This window comes from Nomascus leucogenys, chromosome 13 (genome assembly GCF_006542625.1).
Source record: "Nomascus leucogenys isolate Asia chromosome 13, Asia_NLE_v1, whole genome shotgun sequence".
Taxonomy (NCBI): Eukaryota; Metazoa; Chordata; class Mammalia; order Primates; family Hylobatidae; genus Nomascus; species Nomascus leucogenys.
Window position 1 is genome coordinate 60,178,964 of NC_044393.1, and position 13,311 is coordinate 60,192,274.

The 13,311-nt window shown below is 33.8% G+C and overlaps 2 protein-coding genes across 7 annotated transcripts in view; one reads left to right on the forward strand and one right to left on the reverse strand.

Annotated features, from left to right (window-relative positions):
• The window catches only part of IMMP2L (inner mitochondrial membrane peptidase subunit 2), an 894,195-nt gene that overhangs the window by 445,900 nt on the left and 434,984 nt on the right, over positions 1 to 13,311 (reverse strand). The gene's annotated exons all lie outside the window — the stretch shown is intronic.
• The window catches only part of LRRN3 (leucine rich repeat neuronal 3), a 34,951-nt gene that overhangs the window by 4,336 nt on the left and 17,304 nt on the right, over positions 1 to 13,311 (forward strand). The window contains exon 1 of one of the 2 annotated variants that reach the window (XM_030826755.1): positions 3,835 to 4,606. The exons of the other annotated variant lie outside the window; for it this stretch is intronic. The gene's annotated coding sequence lies outside the window, so the exon portion shown is untranslated. Of the gene's footprint in view, positions 1 to 3,834; positions 4,607 to 13,311 lie in introns of those variants that run through there. 2 annotated transcript variants of the gene reach the window in all.

Genomic DNA, 13,311 nt, shown 5'->3' on the forward strand with positions numbered 1-13,311 from the left:
AAAATTCTGCCTCCTTAGTCTTTCAAAAATAATGCTTTCTCAAAAACCTCCTATGTGCAAAAAATCCCCCCAAACTCACAGATATGTGCAAAAAAGAGAAATGTTTATTCAGATAATCAAATATTCTAAAAAGAAAAGCCAATAATAGAAGCAGCAATGATTTATTAAGTATATAACACCCAAATATTTCAAACCCATAATTCATCATTTGAATATAGTTTACCATATTCTGTAAAGTCATAAAAATTAGAGTTTTGCCCTGTTTTTAAAACATGTTAATAATAATGCTGCTATCCTTCACTTACAGAGACTCAGCTATTAATCATCCACTATAAGTTTTAAGGTTTTCCAAGAATTCTGAAGAGCCTTTCCACATCTGTTTTTACTTGGTTTCACTGTAAATAATTTAAGGCACTTAACATGTGCCCTTTTTTTTTTATACAGTGTCCACTCTCAGGATCCATGCTTTGCTTATACATCTCACTGGAAAATAATAAATATATTATCAGGATAGCAATCCCTCTCCCTCTCTCCCTCCCCTACCCCATCCCAACTTACTTTTTTGATTTCTAGAGTCAGAGTGAGAGCTCCAGTAGGCAATGATATCTCCTTAATATCACAATCCTATTCTTTTCTTTTGGGCAAATTTCTCTGTTTTTAAATGTGCTCTCCAAATTTTGTTTAACATAATAGTAATTAATTGACTCAACTTGTAAGAAGGATACAAAATATAAACACAATAATTGTGAATATTTGTTTAAAGCTCTACTATTTACAGAGCAATTTTTCAACAATTACTTTGCTCCTCACAACAATCTGGTGAAGTAGGGTAGATATGATGATGATTAACATCTTCAAGACAGGAGAATGAGGTTCTGTGAGGTTAGAGACTTGCTAGCATGTTGAGGTGCAAGGGTCTCTGACTCCAGAGAGTAGAAGAAAATATGGGTACAGCACTGGTCCCTGGTATTTCTGAATTAGTAATAAATGTTGGTTCCCTTTTTATTGAACTTCCACTCTAGATCTTACCCTTCCAACAACTATGTCCTTTGTACCAAACCACACTATATCTGGATAGATTTTTGCAAATTAAAATCTCTATTTCTAAATTTAAATCACAGCTATTGCTATGCCTGAGTGAAATTAAAAAAAAAAAAAAAAAAAAAAACCCACAACCAACATCTATTCTTGGAGAAAAAGACTGTATGTTGTTCTACCTACTCATCCATATGTTTGTCTGACAGCACTAGCACTTTGATTAAACAGATACTTGGCAAAGGTCTCAAAAACTGGATAAAATGAGATGAGTGAATTATTTAGGGATTTTCCAGGTTACTAAAAATTATGAACAAAGTCTCCAAAGTCACTTAAGAACCCCCAATGGATCAAGTGTCAACATAAAAGCAACTTCCTTAGCATCTCCTTTCTGGTTTGTCTTGGGTAGAAAATGACACACTAAATAAGATAAACATACCAGTTAATTTGAAAGTAAACTGGTATATTTGTAAACTACTAAAGTCAAAATGCCAGCAAACTTACATACATTATTCTGTGAGCCCTTTCTAGGGGAGATTTTGTCTGTCGAAAGTAATATAGACCTTAAAATGAATAAAAATCCCTTTAAAAAATCTTCTAAAGTTTGTCATTTCACGCTTTACTTCCAGGAGGTGAAGCATTCCACAGATAATCAGCTACTCTATTCAGGGAAGGAGTGTAAACATCACCACTTTGTGCATGTTTGCATAAAAAAGGCCCACTGAATCAGTTAAAGGTTAGCATCAATAGGCAACATTCTCTATTTTCAAAGGCCTGAAGCTCCTGGGATCTAATTCCCTGAGGAACAATGGAAGAGGCACTGTTTCCCAACTGGTACAAAACAGGACTTCAGGAACGGCGCAATGTGTTCTCCTGGGATTAAGCCCCCTAACGTGAAGCTCGGGACTCACAACACTTACAAGTGACATGAATAATAGTAGATATTTTAACTATAGAAAACATTTAAGAGACTTCGTTTCCACTGTGATAAACAGGTTTGATTTGGATTTATAACTTTTTTCTAAAATTATCAAATTAATAATGACTATAATGAAATAAAGGCAAATATTTTAGTGGATTCATTCCCTGGGGTAACATTTGTTCCATAATTTATAGTCTCATAATGTTGAGTGATCAAAGCATTTAAATAACATTGTCAACTAACTTGCAGCTTACCTTTCTTAAGGAAAAAAAAAACAAAAAAAATGTTAAAAATAGACATGTATTTTTCAAACATACAATTCATGTTGATTTTTATGTCATTAGATTGTTTACTGTGTCGCTATATTTATATGCCTCCAAAATATGGAGTATTAATGGGGTCTAAGTTTAATTCTATTTTTATCAAAACTCAGTCACTCAGAAATACCAAACACTGAACATGTTCTACAGAAAGTATTCAACATCTGTAGAATACATGGAACCACAATGACCTTTATTGAAATTTCAATAGTTGCAGGAAATAATTTCAATACATATCTATACAGATTATATTTTGATTTCTACAAAGGCCAAGGGGTTAATGACCTTACACTGCAGGTGCCCAAGGCATTGAGAACAAAAAAGATAGAGCAAGCGAAAAGAGAATCGGGTCTAGGTTACAACGCTGTAGCATTGAAAAGAAAGTGCAACAGAACAGAATGGAAAGAGCAAAACAAGGTGACTGCCATATATGAAAGATAAACATACTCTAAGAACATATAAACTTTGAAAGCTCTATTCATAGTCATTCTTGAATGAAAAATATATAAAATGCCATTATAAGATATAAACTTCATCCAAGTCAATTTGTTGTGTGACTAGCTGAACTGACTCACTTACCAAACACATAGTTTATATTTGTTCCTCTTATTGTCATTTATTGCCCACATATTTTTTATAAAAACACTACAGTTGTTTAAAGAGTTTCATAAGGTGATGTTCAGCTAACTTTTTAAAATCAGTGAGGCATTTTCCAAACCATTTCCTCAATCAATTAATTTTTAATAAGGAAGCAAAATTTATGTAAATATCAAAGTCTCATTTTTATATTTAGGCTATAAATTATACCATAATATGCTGCTGTTGGGCAAAATAATCAAAGTAATGAAAAATTAAAACAAATGTCATGACATAAATTAATGTAAGCAGAGACCTTATACGTTCAAACCATATCATCTCTCTTAGACAATCCTTTACTGGCTAAAGGAATGGTAATAATACTGGCAGATCTCATTTACAACATACAAGCATTTTCCGTGCCAAACACTGTGCTAAGCACTTAACATACATTTTCTCATTTAATCTTCATAACAACCGTACTATGTAAGCGCTGTGTTTAACCCATTTTACCAACATGAAAAATATGGCTTAGAGAAGAAAAGTAACTTGCCATAACTAATGAAGAACACGAAAAGGAACCTACGTCAGTTAGCTCAAAAGAACAGGCCTTTGTGCATGAGGCAACACTGCCTCCCATTGGTACTGCCTAAATATAGCTAGTTGATATCACCTTCCAAGAGTCAGATTCTCTATCAAAATACAATAACTCCATTTATAGTTTCCTAGCATGCATTCTGCTCACACTAGAATATTATACCTTTGTAGGATTCTTCTTTTATTTCTGAGAAAGGAGTGATGCTTTAATTATTTATATCTGAGTTTTGCTATACACTAGATTAACTAAAATGATTTTCTGCAGTTCAATTCACAGGTAGACCTGTGAACTGGCAGCTTATAACTTCCTCTTTCATCATTTTTCCATCAGTGGAAGTCAACATACTTCTTTACCTGAGGCCATGCAGTATAACAAGTGACACGAAAGAAAAATGCAAAACTTAGCTCATTGGTCTCAAATTTCATTATTTATAATAAGCTTTCCTTGTATCTAGTTCCAAATTTTGGAAACTTTTTTCCCCTCATGCATTCTCTTTTAAATGATGAAGATGAAAATAGTCTGAATACAATTTCATTAGCTACTATGAGCATCAATTTTCAACGAAATTCATCAATCTTCCTCAGTATGAATAAGCTGCTAGCCCTGCAAAGTTAATTGATGAAAGCTGTAATTTGCTTTTCAAACTGAGGATGCTGAGCCAAACCTAAAACTTTAGTAGAAGCGTTCTCTACTAGCTGTTTGTAAAACTTCAGCATTTCTTGCTATGTCACCTCTTCAAAGGGCTATCAGGGGAGTCCTTCAACTTGACTGTCCTACAAAACAAAATTTGAATGTAAAATTAAAGCAAAAATGTTGCTGAGGATTCCTCCAGTGATTAAAAATGGAGTTTAGAGAGCTCACATCAACATATATTTTCTATTCAAAATGAAGATTTTTTTTGAAAATTATAAGCAATTAGACAACTAAAAAAAGAAATTCAATTCTGAGGTGATAAAAGGTTAAAGTATTGTGAATCATGAATAACCTAACATATAAGAAATAAAGAAGGACATGTATAATTTAAAATTAAACTTTTAGGGTTTTTTTCCTCCTACTTCTTATATACAACAAAGAAGAGGAAGAGGAGGAGAAAGAGAAAGAAGAGGAAGATGTTGGGCAACATTTATTTAACATGCTCCACAGCCTGGACCCTGGGTAAGCTCTTTGTTCAGCTCATCTCATTTCGCTTTGGTTCCATGAGGGAACTGAGGCTAGAAATGGAGAAGCATTTGCCCAACTTCGCTCAGTGGAAAGGTCCTGATATGAACCCTGAATGTCTGACTCTGAAGCCCATGTTATGGTGTCTTCCTTAGCATATATTTCTTTTTTTTAAATTTCAATAGGTTTTTGGGAAACAAGTGGTGTCTGGTTACATGAATAAATTATTTAGAGGTGATTTCTGAGATTTTGGTGCACCCATCACCCAAGCAGTGTACACTGTACCCAATGCCTTATCACATATTTCTTAGAATAAGCATAACATATTTATCCTTAGAGAAGCATCTGATTTTTTATGCAGAAGCATCTAACAACAGGCTCTTTCTACAGTTTTAAACTTCTCAGCCAAGATCAGGAGTATATATATAATAATATGCTTAAACTTTATATATAATAAAATATATACAATAAAAATATATGTTAAAATATTTATAACATATATAGATTTAAAATAAACATAATAAATGCATCAAACTTTACAGTTTTACCACATGGTACAATCTGATTAGTATAATATTATTTCATAAATAATATAATGATAATGAACACAATATAATTCAACTAATCTAAAAGTATTACTTGTGGATTTTCTACTTAAACATTCTTATTAATCTGTTGAAAATGCATACAACCAAAAGATAAAAATTTAGGCTCTGGCTGAATTGGATTAAGGCTTTTTTGTTTTTGTAATTTTAGAAGTGTAATGTATGTAAAAATATCATAGTTGAATTCCAGGAGGATTTATGAACATCTAAGATCTTTATCATTTCTTAGGGAACTAATCAGTAATGAAATAAGGAAAGTTTTATTGACCATAAATATCTTGCAAATTGAACAAGTAAAACAATGTTTTAAACTTATTCTTTCAACCCTGAATGTTGCTCACCAGTTTTGAAAATATTTGAAAACTTTTAAATATCTTTCTATATTTTGTAATGATGAACATTTATAAGTTTAAAATTCCCCCATAGTTTTTCCTGTCCAGAATGGTAACTCCTCCTCCTTGATCACCACATTCTGCCTCCACACCTGCTAGCAGTATATCGAATTCTCAACCCCATTTAAGCATGGTGCTTTCTTTTCACATCATCATATTTAGTTTTTAAGCAATGTGCTGCTCTGGATTTTACCTGATAGAGACTTTTATGTCTTTGAAAGAAGAAATATTCTAAGATAATACCTTACCACTTACTCATTTAGACATTTCATCTCATGGTCATTTAATCAATGACCATGATATAGATACATCCCTAGTCATTGAACAGAACCTTGGCATACTGATAAGGAATAATGTCTATATGATACAACAAGAAGAATCATATATTTGTATCTGTAATGATGTACTACCAAACTCACTTGGGTTCTTTTAATGTATGATGTCAGAATCTGTGAGAGTAACACCTAAGAATCCATACTTATTTTCTGCACAAAGTTACAGAATTATTGGGTTAAGATTCAAGTCTTTTTTCTTTGTCCACTGTCTACCATTTTTGTTTTAGATTTAGTAAAAAAAAAATTCTTGAAACAATCAATTGTTTGAATTAATACAGAATATACATAGGTACAACAGGTACAATAGGTATACTGTCTTGTATATTTCCTGTGAAATATACAAGAAAAATAACAGGTTCTATAGGTATATTTTCTTGTATCTTCCCTGAGAAGACTGAGAAGAGGGTATAGCTAAATGAGTTAGGGGTTTGATTTTAAGGGACCTGACTGGGACATTCAAAGTAAATGGCCTCAGTTAATATGTAATAATGTAAGGCTGTGGTAAATATAGTTCCTATCTCTACTGCCCCCAATCTAAAAAGGTATACCATCCACAGTCATTTCTTGGCAGTCAGGTGGTATCTGTAGGGTACTAGGTTATGTATCCTTAGGAGAAACATCTACCAAAAAATGGGCAAACCTCTTCTGCCCACATGTTCATGAACTCCAATTTTCATACACTATATCTCATTCCATATGGAACTCAAACGAGGGTCAGGCAGAAACTGCTGCCAATATGATTAATGAGTAAACTCTATACTGCCTGTCAATTTCTTTTAAAAAAAAATGAGTCAGAATATAACAAAATCCCTATATTGGGATAGATTTTACAGATTTTAGATCACTTGTTCAAAGTGACTTACAGACATAATTAGAACCAAAACCAGGTGATTCAATCCTTACCCAGTGGGTATTTCATAGCACGCTGACTATGATTATAGTTTTAAAAAGTTTGGACCATATGCTCCTGTCAAATCATTCTTTTTTTTAAATGCATCATGATGACCAAAAGTTCCCAAACTCAACCCTATAGAGAAACTCAGCAGTGCCTTCTCTGTGAAGGGCCCATATTTGTGGAACCTCGTAGCTGCTGGAGTTTAGCAGAAGCACAATTCACTGTCATCCAGTCAGTTTTCAAGATGTCTCTTTAGATTGTCATTTTATTGACAGTAATGTGTTGCTGCTGCTTTGCATCAAGCATGTTAATTACTTGAGTCTGGAGTTTTGAATTTGTGCCCTAAAGTGATTTTAGCTGAAGAGTTGTTTTGTTTTGTTTAAATCAGTCAAATAAAAGAGAGAGAGAAAAATTACTAAGTGGAAGCCCACAAGTATAATAAAAGAATGGAAACCACAGAAATAGCAAGTTTGAAGTTACATATCTATCTAAAAAATAAATAGAATAATCAGCTTCTTCGTGCTATTCTATTAGAAACTTCCACTACTCTGGAACATTCTATCTCAAATTTAAAAAGCTCCAAAACCATTCTTCACCAATCCTCTTTGCTAGGGTCATAAAAGACTTTATAATATGTATACAATAATTACAATCTTTGAAATTATAAATCTCATTGTAAACTTATTTTTTAAATGTTAATTAAAACCCCATTGTAAATTTCCCCTTAGAAGACCATATAGTATAGGACAATGAGCACTCAAGCCCCCGAGTTGCTAAAATTTAAAAATTGCTGGCAATAACATGGTCTTTTTTAAGACTACAGTGTCCATTTATCATAGTGACTTCACAGTTTTCATTTTTCTCTTATTTGTACTCTAATAAGCACTTTCTGTGAGTACTAATGAATGTTGTTAAATTTTAACAATATCTATTAGACTTTGTTTCCTGCAAAATGTAACCATATCTCAAGAAATAACAACTGCATTACTCCATCATCTCAAAAAACCTGTATTAGCATTTCTGCAGATTTATAGTTAATAATTGTACTTCTTTATCTCTATCTATTCCGTTGCCAACAAGCATACATGTATACGTTTATACTTTCACACAAAGACCAATATTGGATTTTTTTAAATATTTGCCAACTGCTAATAGTTTTTACCAGTTTATAAATATTTAATTAAGTCTATCCAGACTGATTTGCACCTGCTTTCCAAGGACTTTTTCTTCTTCTAAGAAATGTCATATAACTAACATGGTAAATAGCATGATACATTTTTAGAATTATTTTCATAGAAATAACCAGAAAAATATCTACCAGGCAAGTAAAATTCTACAATCTTTTGTGATAATCAGAGCCAAATGTCATTTAAGTAGTTCTATTTAGTTCTGCCATTTCTCCTGTTCCAATATTTTCACCTGTAAGTTTAAGTTACAGCAAATTCTAATGAGTTCTTATCCATATGATGACTTCTTAATATGACAGTGATTAACATTTAGTAACCAGTCTGTATGTGTCTGGTGCAGAAGAACTTTTTTATACTACGAACTTTTAATGCATTATTTTATTTAATTTTCACAACATCCCTTTGAAATAGGTACCATTATCACTCACCTTTCAGTAGATGAGGAAACAATGACACGGCAACAGTACAGAAAGAGCGAGAGTCCGTGCCTGATCCCTTAATGACTAGGCTGCTTCTATTGAACACCATTTTGAGAGTACCAGGGAGCAAAATAAGGCATTTGTATTTGCAATTCAAGAAATTTTAGGGTTAAGTGTGGAACAAAATGGGAACACTGAAAAGTGGTACTCCTGTAATATGTGTGTGAAATGAAAAGCTACATTTTCATTTTCACTTCCCCAGCATAACACTCTTCATATCTCTGAGTTTGGGCCTATATTCAAGCAACTTTTTTGAAAGGCAAATTTGCTGGAGGATACCTTCCTTCATTCATGCATGCACATATACGCCTTTACTATTCACATCTTGAGTCAATTTTGCAGAGTTAGAAATGATGAAACTCCAGGTAGAGGAAAGACAAAAGTCATAGATTTTCTTTCTCCCACTTCCTCTGTGTCCCAATTTCCTGTAAATGTTTACTTCTGTAATCCACAGTTCAAATTTATTGTAGAGAATGAAACAATTTCTTTTGTTATCTGCTTTAGATTTACCAAACTCTACTTTTTGTTCTAGAACTTTTTCTCACTTCTGTTGATAATGCTCCATGTTTATATATTTTGATATGATGTCACTTTAGTAACTAATACCATCACTTCTATTGAAGCTGATATCAATTTTTTAAAAGGCTGAGGGGATATTATATGTGAAACTACTTGGTATGGTTGCCAGGAATAGTTTTAAATCGTGCTAAATAATAAAAAAGTCTCATCATTAATCCCCCTATCTAGTCTTTTTGATTCAGGGAGCAAATGCTAAAGAAAAATTTTTAAATGTGGAGAAAGGGAAAATTAATAGCAGGGATGAAAAGTGTGGAGGACTTGCCACAAACGATGAGATGCTAATGTATTCACAATAAGCTGTAAGCTACACTTCTTATCAAATTAAAAATATGCATAGAAACACCCAGGCTCGCATCCCATTGGAAGCAGGGCAAAATCTATTTAGAACGAGAGGGTCATGGCTTCTAGAACAGTGGGAAGACAGGAAAAGAAAGCCGAGAGAAGGGGACAGTCTCTCACACAAAAGAGGAAGAAAAACAAAAGAAGAGATAGGGAGTTCCAAATATACTAGCTGTTACAAGTGATTTGAGTCTAAAATGTAAATCTACTTGCCAGAATGCAAAGAGCAGAGGCATGACCATAGACTTCCAGAAGCTCCAGTCCAGAGCTATTTCCTATTTCCCTACTAAAGGTCTCATTGAGACAAAGATATATTTTTAACTCTGTAGACTGCAAATATGTATTTTCAAATAAAATAACCACAAAACCTTTGAAGTGCCCTTTAAAAATTAATTTGATTCTTCTTCATGAAATAAAGAATTCTTATGTCAATAGGCTGAAAAATTACAAAACAGATGTCAAATAACCTTCATTTTGCAACAACAACCTTCTATGAATCTGACATCTAGTTATTTCAGTTAACATCATGTATAAAACTGAGAAACTCCGAAATTATGCATCCAAAGAATGGAATACTAATTCATGACAGCATGTTGAAAAGAGCAGATAGAACAATACACCACAACAGTACATAAATTGACCAAATGAGATGTCATACGTTACCATCTTCCATGACAACAGAAACTTATTGACGGACAGTTTACATCTGGTTTGCTCCCTTATTCTGCAAATCACAAAAATGGGTTGCTGTAGCAACTGCCACATGCAGTTTAGCTGGCTGGGGGGAAAACACCCTTAGAGTACTTTCTAAGAAACAAATACAACATGTATTTTTATTGTTCCTCCTACCCTAAATTGAACAAATCTCCTGACAGGTCTATTTTCTCACAGCTTTAAAAATGGGCTTGCTCTCTGTTGTTTGCATTTATATTATGTGTACTACCAACTTATGCAAATGGTGAAAAGAAAAAAAATCCATAAAAATATAAAGGAAATAGATACAGACTGCCTGAGTCACATGAATGTGATAAGGCCATTGTCTTTTATAGCATCCCCACTTTTTATCATTGACAGCTCTTTTAGCCAGTTTAACTCCAATGATGTATGTATCAAATCTATGCATGACACTCCCAGGAATACACAACACCTCAATTCTTAATGCACAAGCAAGGGCAAGCTTACTTTTCTGAATCAAAAACAAGAGCAAGTACAAATAATAGGCAGTTAATTTTCTTAGAAACGTATTTGTAATATTACAGTAACACATAACATAGTCTTTTTCCAAGGATACAGCAGAGGACCTTAGAACATATAATACCAACACTGGTGCACATTGGAGCAGACAAATTAGCACCTACATGCTAAATAAAATGGGAGGAATACTCATCCTTTACCTACTGACTTCTCAATTGGGAACCAAGAGAAGAGGCAAAGTATCTGGAATATTTAAAGCCCTGAATGTGGGACAATTGAAGCTCAAGTCATTGTTCTCCTTATTTAATGGCAAGTTTCAAACTCTACAGATATTGGTCTGATGTGGGAAGGCCAACTTTTTTGAAGGATCTTAACTATCGGCCCTTGAAATAATAGAAATCTCTTCTCTCTGGAAACTCACTGGTTTTGAGAAACTCTCTAAGAAAAACAGTCCAATTAAAAACCAACAAATAAAATGAAAAACAAGTATGTCTTCTACCATCATCATTTTTGCCATGTAGAAACTTCTCATGAACTTCTCACTGCCCTAGGCTTGAGTGAAATGCTCGCTATTTTGAGGCGGAGACTCAAATACGGCAAGAGTTGGTGAAGTATGGCTGCTAAGACATGTGAGGGACTTATAAATAACATTAAGATACCAGCACTTTGGGAGGCTGAGGCAGGTGGATCACAAGGTCAGGAGATCGAGACCATCCTGGCTAACACAGTGAAACCCCGTCTCTACTAAAAAAAATAGAAAAAATTAGCCGGGCGTGGTGGCGGGTGCCTGTAGTCCTAGCTACTCTGGAGGCTGAGGCAGGAGAATGGCGTGAACCCGGGAGGCGGAGCTTGCAGTGAGCCGAGATCGCGCCACTGCACTCCAGCCTGGGTGACAGAGCCAGACTCCGTCTCAGAAACAAAACAAAACAAAACAAAAAAAAAAAGATAACAGGAATTAAAGATTAAAGTCTCGGTGTGTGAAAATACTGTATATCCAGGATGCAGATAAAAATTGCCCTTACAGATCTTGCAGGGAAAAGTACCTGACTATACTGTGTAAGACTTCTGCTGTACCATTTAATCATACCAGAAAAAAATGGAATCAACACACAAATAGATTTCTTTTCCACTGTTCTCAATTTAAAAATAATTGGAGAAATGTGTGCTTTGTTTAGAAGAGTAAAGGAAAACATTCATTCAATAGTACCACATAGAATCATTTGCTTAATAGCATTTCTAATATGTTATGCATGTATTCAATCTACTTCTTTCTATATTAAAATGCAAAAACAATTACTCTGGAAGTAAATCCTAGAAAACAATCAAAGTTTCTATTAAATCAGAGAAGAGACAGTTAAGCTGCAATGTGATTTGCAGATGCTCATGAATAGTCAATACTTAGAGTTTCTCTCAATAGAATGTGAAAAAGATAGGTGGGAGAGATTCAGAAACTTCCTTCTTTCCCCTTTCCCTCTGTCTATCCTTCCCTCCCTTCTTCCGTCTCTCTTTCCTCTCCCATTGTTTCTTTCTTTTTAGACAGACTTTGAAGAAAAGTTTTTACACAAAGTCTAATAATTTAAATTGTATGGGCATGTAAAATTGCCTTATATTACAATGCCAGCCCTACAGCAGGTAGAAGATTCCTTTCAACATTCTGTTGTAAACAGTTTACATTCAACTGATCAGTCACAGGGGAATATGGGCAGTTTCAACCTCCTACCTCCTTTTTCTCTAAAAAGAAATTCTGGATAGTTCTTTGTATACTTATATTAAAACCATTTCTGTTCATTAAAAACGCAAAATAAGCATGTTGAAGAAGGGGCAATGGAACATGAAGCAATGAATAAAAAGATTCTGTGCATGTATAACAAGCTTTCTGTATTTTACTTTATCTGAATAGAATTTTAGAATCTACATGCTTTAATTGGGGCACTAGTAAAGTAATAATCTCAAATATGAAATTCAATAGATGCATTTCATACTCTGATGAAATGTCAAGGCCCCAGATTTGTTATTTCAGATCTAGTGAGTAACAATTTTGTTGGCTAATAATGAACTCCCAAAGATTTATTTGCTGTCCATTTCAAAGCTCTGGGTCAAGCTGTAGTATTTCCAATTCTGCAGATAATATTACAGAATCTAGCATGCAAAGCTTAAACTTTTAAGTCAATTTTACTAGTTTCATGTGTGCTGCATAGATTTAGAGTTCTGCTGAAATTTTGCACCAAAAATATTTCCCAGTCTCAACTTACAGCAGGTATTGTCTTGATTTGCATCAACTTTTCCTTAACCGAGTATATATGGCTTTCTTTACAATACTGTTTTGTTGTTGTTGTTGTTGTTTTCCCCTAAAGTACAGTGTCTTCTGTAAGTGTCACTTTCTAGTGCAGATTCTTAACCCCAGTCTAGGTTTGGAGACACAAACCTCACAGATTGTTGATGTACTCCATTTGATCACTATCAGCTGGCAACAAGCATGGTCTGGCCCGCAGCCACACCAAACCAATTTTCTAGAGGACTTTTCTTAGTACTTAACAGTCAATTACATTAATGTTTATTATTGCTCTTTTTGTTGTTGATACAGCTTTTTACATTAATTCTGAAAGTCTGTGGCACTTTCAATCATTAAGAATACATTTTAACCTAAATTACATGGTTTTCTATGTTCTCCAAATACAAATGTCACAAATTTTAAGA